At 41.2% G+C, this 6,000-nt stretch overlaps 1 protein-coding gene across 3 annotated transcripts in view; it reads right to left on the reverse strand.

Moving 5' to 3' along the window:
• Positions 1–6,000, reverse strand: part of Pip5k1b (phosphatidylinositol-4-phosphate 5-kinase type 1 beta) — a 267,662-nt gene that overhangs the window by 118,711 nt on the left and 142,951 nt on the right. The gene's annotated exons all lie outside the window — the stretch shown is intronic.

The raw sequence follows: 6,000 nt of genomic DNA on the forward strand, positions 1-6,000 counted from the left end.
GAGGGATGGTAGGAGGGAAAGTGATTAGGATGTGCGTGCTTGGTTCATATGGAGATGGTAATGGCCTAGAGAAGTCTAATGAACAAGATGGACAGAAGAGTGGAATGTGAGACAGATTTTGAAGACAGACAGACAGACAGACAGGGTTTGCTATGAGCTAGAAATGAGGGAGGAAAAGGCACCCATAGCACCTCAGGACACTTTTCTTGAGTGGTTCTGAGAAGTGTGGTCACGTTTACTAATCAGGAGAGGGCGGAGTGAAAAGGTACTTTGGGGGAAAATGAAGAATCCTGTTTGAGATGACATACAGGTCAGGAGCTCATAGTGAAAGTTTGGCCTGGTTTTGGAATTAAAGATTGGTTGCACAGGTGGCACTGAAAACCAAGGGTCAGGAGGGGGTAACCCAATCAGAGAGCAGCAGAGAAGGGCTCCCAAATTAGCAACACCTAGCGTAGTGGGATGACGTTTAAGGAAAGGTGATCTTCAGTGGAATAGAGGGAGGAGTTTGAAGGAGGGGTAACCATGATCTCAAAAGGGGCTCTTTCATTCCCCACACGAATGGGGGAACATCAAGAACCACGGGCGAAGTTCGCCTTGTTCTTATTCAAGTTAGGGATTCACATTATAAACTCCAATCTGAATTAAGACCATTCGACAAAGTGACTTGATGTAATTAAACCACCACAACAAAAACTGTTCTGTAACGTGGAAAATAAAACGTTATGTTATATCTAAACATGAACATGCAAAACAAACCTAATGAAATTTGGAGAAACGTGTGCACCCACAGAGAAAACTCAGAGGAAAGGTACCTGAAAGGACATTATCTTTGTACGCGCGCGCGTGTGTGTGTGTGTGTGTGTGTGTGTGTGTGTGTGTGTGTGTGTGTGTGTGTGTGTGTATGTACCTGGGATTTGTTTCTTTCTTCTCTTAACATTTGCAATGCTATAAACCCATGTAACCATTAGACTGTTAGGAAACAACACAAACGGCTGAGCTTTATCTCCACTGTTTCTCTAAATGTATTCTGCGGGTGGAATCTACCTTTGCTTAGATTACATCTACTGCAGGTCTAGGGCCTGTCTATCTGTTGACTCATAATAAAACTGCTCCTGTTCATACCTGGGCCCAGAGCCATAGAAGATAGCCTCACATCGACATCTGGCTCTATAACAGACAGATTTGGGTATGTTTTCAGGGCCATCCACCCCTCCTCCAGCTTGCTGGGTACCCATAGGCATTTAACAGGAGGAGGGACAGGAAGGTCCCCTGTGAGGAGCTCAGTTGTAAGATGTCTCAGATATATGCACAGCTTCATGTTGGGTGCTCTCACAAGATCTGTAATCACCCCCTATAAATGGTCACTATATTCTCATATTTAGGAAAAAAAAAAACACATCACATCTCTCCTGGCTAGTAATTTTTTTTTTTTTTTTTTGCAGCTGCTTCTAAGCTCCACCTGCATTTTGAAAGAGAGGGTATACATTCTAGACAGTTTGTTGTGCTGGTCACAAGCCAGAGATCCTCCTGTCTACACAAATCCACAAAGGCCAAACTAAATCAACAACTGCTTGGTGTTTCCTGGTCTCCACATCCACGGAAGCCAGGTTTCTCTTCTTCTCTTTCTCCAGTTACTGTTTAACACTCTACCATTACCCCGGGTCCTGTTCTCCCACCGACCCCTCCACAATGCCTCTGTTCATGACAACAGCTAGAAAGGACAGGTCCCTTCTGCCATCATTAGGTCCACACGTGACTTCCTTGTATTCTATTACTCTCATGGCAGGCAACTACTTTTCTGATACAATTTTTTGCAGCCGTCTATCTTTTTCAAAATAAGAATATTGTAGCTGCATTTTAATGAGGCTCTTCTGGGCGGTGAACTGCCTTGGGATAAGGTCATTCTGACACAGTGGGCACAAAACAACCTCGGAAGAAATCCAAGGCAAACATACTTTCTATTTAATTTTCCCTTTTCACTGAGAAGCTTTTAAACAGGATTCCAGTGTCTGACAGAAGAGCTACTTCTTAAATGTTGATAAAGGTAGAACAAAGAAAAGATATTGCATGGTTTCCTTTAAGTCAGCTCTACCTTGTTGGTAATCCTGTCAGAGAGGAGGACTTCATGCAAAGAAAAAGCTTGTTACACAAACGCTCCTCTTTAAGAGAAGAAGGCTGACCTCTTAAGGTATGTGCCACTCAGCGTTGAATTAGGCACACTCAATTGTCCTTAAGGAGATATACCAACAATTGCAAATGAAACTCATGATTTAGGACAGTGTGCCATTATGAATGCTACTATATTGGTTTCTTTTTTTTTAAACAAATGTTACAGTTTAAACTGAAGACATTCATCATAAATATGGCACAATTTATTTATTTATTTATTTATTAGAGACAGGGTTTCTCTGTATAGCCCTGGCTATTATATTCTTAATATCATTTTTATACACCAGGGAAGAAAATTACATATGTTCATGTATTCAAATAAAAACAGTATTTATTTGAAACAAACACAAATTAGATTCAATAGCGAAAAATAAGGATTGATTTTTTTTCCAACTTTCTAAAACCAACCAAAATTAAATCCCACAAAATTTTAGAATGTTCCATTTCCTGAAAAGGGAGCTGTCAACTTTAAAGCTAAAACATTACCTAACACTAACCTCTATTGGGGGCAGATGTTACAAACATTTCTTACAGATGTTGCTACTCGATTTCAGCATCTACTCTTCCTCATTTACCATCCTCTATTAGTGAAGGGTCATTTTGACCCCGAGGTGACACCTGGAAGATTATGGGGATGATTTTGATTGTTTTAATTGGAGAGAGTTTCTGCCATCTGTTGGTTAGAGGTCAGTGGTGTGATCAACATCCCACAAGCACACTTACAACAGAGTTACCCCAAAGCCGATAACAGAGCACAGGCAAGGACAACCTCTGTTCTGTTACTGGGAGAGAAATGAGTAGGAAAGTGACTTCAGCCATTATCATTGGCATTCTCATCTTCATACATAATAGAACCCATGTTCCAAGTGCTATCAGTTACGAACCTACACTCAAATGTCCTTGACTTGATTCAAAATGTTCTCAGGCTGAAAAACAAATGTTTACATAGAACACACTGCTTAATATTAAAAAAATAAGATCCATCAGTCTGTGGCCCATTGAGGAAAGGTTCAGCAATCCTGAGTTATAGAAAGTAAAACACAAATGTCCCCACATTCCCTCTTTGCATGTGAAGGCTAACTCTACTCAAGTGTCTAGTATGTATCTGAGGTATTTCCCTCAATACAATGAAAATACATACATGTGCACAGTGGAGATGAACATATGCTCATCATGTGTGCAGACATGGCATTGCAAAACGTAAGTTAATAAAAAGTGAGATCCTACTATTTAGGTTTTGTTGCGACTTGTCTCTTTCACACATTAGCCTTTTGTGTCCAACTATACAAACGTCACATGCCAGGCTCTTAATCTGGAATGTTTCCCACAGGCTCAGGATTTCAGCCCTTGCTTCCCAGCTTGTGGCTCTAGGGATCCTTTAGGAAGTGAGCCTCAGGACTGGCTCCAGCTTTGCCTGACCCCATGTTGAAAAAGCTGTCATTTCTGCTCCTGCTGTCATGGACTGAGCTTCTCTGCTGTTTTCTGGACCATGATAGACTGGGACTCTGAAACCAATAAAGACAAAGCAAACCTCTCCCTGCTTAGGTTGCTTCTGATAGGTACTCAGTCACAGCATTACCAATCTAACCTATACATTATGGTCAGTGGTTAGAGTTTTCACAGCTTGTATGTAGCACAATAGGTTCAACTGTTCTTCCATTGACAGGTGATGTTCTTGTAATCATTCTTTCTCTCTCCCTCCCTCTGATGCCATATTTACGATGTGTGCCTTCAGCTTAAACTGTAGCTTTTTAAAAAGACAAATAGAGTAGAATTCATAAAGCCACTCTACCGAGAATTTTACTTGCAATTGTTGGCAGAGCTCTTTAAGGGCAGTTGAATGTGCATAACTCACCAGTGCTGTGTTATAAATAAGAGTGCAGTTTTTTTGTTATTGTTGTTAATGAGGACTGCTTGTTCAATATGCCTTTCCTTTCTAATGAAATAGGCCTCCTCCACTCCTGTGGGCCTGAACCCAGAGGCCTGTGCATGCCAAGCAAGGGCTCGACCTGTAAGCTACACCCTTAGCTCTTACTGATGAGACTGTTGTCCAGGCTGGCTTTGAACTTGTGGTTCTCCGGCCTCAGCCCCACAAGTAGCTAGAATTGCAAGCATGAGCTACAACCACTCAGCTAGCTCAGCCCTCGCTTTTAGGTAAACTATAATATCTAAGAAAAATATAATAGACATATGTTCATCCATTCCTGAAGCAATGTTCTGAGTGTCTTGCAGCAGAGATTCCAGAGAATTCCTGAGTTAAGGGAGATGAACATTTATACTTTTTGAAGGATCTACCAAGATCCTTTTAGAAGAGATTTCAACTTACACTTTTCCCAATAGAGTATAAGATTGTTCTTATTGTCATATTCTTACCAATACCAGTGTCAACATTAATTTTTTCCACTTGCTGTTTTAGTCCCCCATTTTCTTAATCACTAGTGTGTGGTTTTTGCATATTTGATGTTAACTTCATAATTTTACTTTTTTATGGTCACACACTAATAACCACGCTCAATTACTTCATGCTAATTGAAGCTAAACTGCACTTGCAAAATGCTCCCTCTGGAAGCTCTGGGAATGATTGGTTTTATTGTAGAAACTGTAAATTCTCCCAAGATTAAAAAACATGTAGCTATTCTTTATCATCCACAAAATAAATTCTTTATTCTTATAATAAAATTTATAAACCTTTAGTTGTTTATATTTGAAATAGTCCATTAGAAGAACTTCATTTATAGGCACACAATTAATGTTTCAGATAATATACAGGAATGTATTGCGCAATGGGCTCAGTTGGGCAATGGGTTCTTTTTGGCAGGAATTAAACATCCTGAAGTGGGTAGGATGGGTATGCAGAACTCATGTGGTTGAAGTGACAGAAAAAGAGACATGGTCTAAGTATCTGTCTACCTGTTTGTTGATAGTCTCATGCCATGTTCTTAAAAAGTCCTCTCACATGGGTTTTTCCAGCAGTGGGCAACAATCTTTTAGCTGGACTTTTTCCATTAGGGTGGCAGTTTTCTTGTCAGGACTCCACTTCAGTCTTTGTGGCTGGGGTTAGGTGGGGTGCTGGGAATGAAGGGCGCATAGGAGCACTTTAGCATTCTCTTAACAAGTTGGCCTTTGTGAGTGCTCCTTGGAATTCAGGCACTCTATGAAGTTATTTTTGACTTAACTATGATGCAAGTGTAACCCAAAGCAGGTTATCCTGAGCCACGTACCACCAACATGGAAAAGCAGGTCCTAGAAGCCAGGGCTTTTCATCCCAAGTTCACATCCAGAGTTCACATCTCTGTCCCACATTGTCATTGGTCATGGAGAGCACCAGCAATACCAGTCTAACATTTCAAGGGAGCATAGGCCCCGCTCAGTCCTCTGGCTAATCCGTGTGCTTGCTGGTAGCTTTGTGGACCTGTCTCCAGCTAATGCCACCAGTGACTCTTCTTATTTGCATTACTTATGGTCAACTCTTTTCTAAAGGTGTGTACACAGGTGAGGGCCAAAGCCAAGCATTACTTCTTCAGACTTCCATTTTCACAAAACACTCTACATTTGGGTACACAGAAACCTAGGCACTGAGGGGCCCAAGAAGATGGCCATTTTAATGGTGGCAGTCTGGGATCTTTGGAAAGTTAATTAGAACTTGGGCTGTTGGGAGGCTCTGTGTGGGGCAGGGGCAAGCCATCCCCTCTTCTGTGAAGGAAATCCTAAGCAACTTCTACTTATCACCCATCTTTCCTGCCTTTACATTGTCTTTTCTTACTTCAAGAGGTTACTCACCCCTAGGCTCTGCCTTATACTTCCTTTATGTCTTCCCAGATGTTGCTAGAT

This window comes from Mastomys coucha, unplaced genomic scaffold (genome assembly GCF_008632895.1).
Source record: "Mastomys coucha isolate ucsf_1 unplaced genomic scaffold, UCSF_Mcou_1 pScaffold21, whole genome shotgun sequence".
Lineage (NCBI taxonomy): Eukaryota > Metazoa > Chordata > Mammalia > Rodentia > Muridae > Mastomys > Mastomys coucha.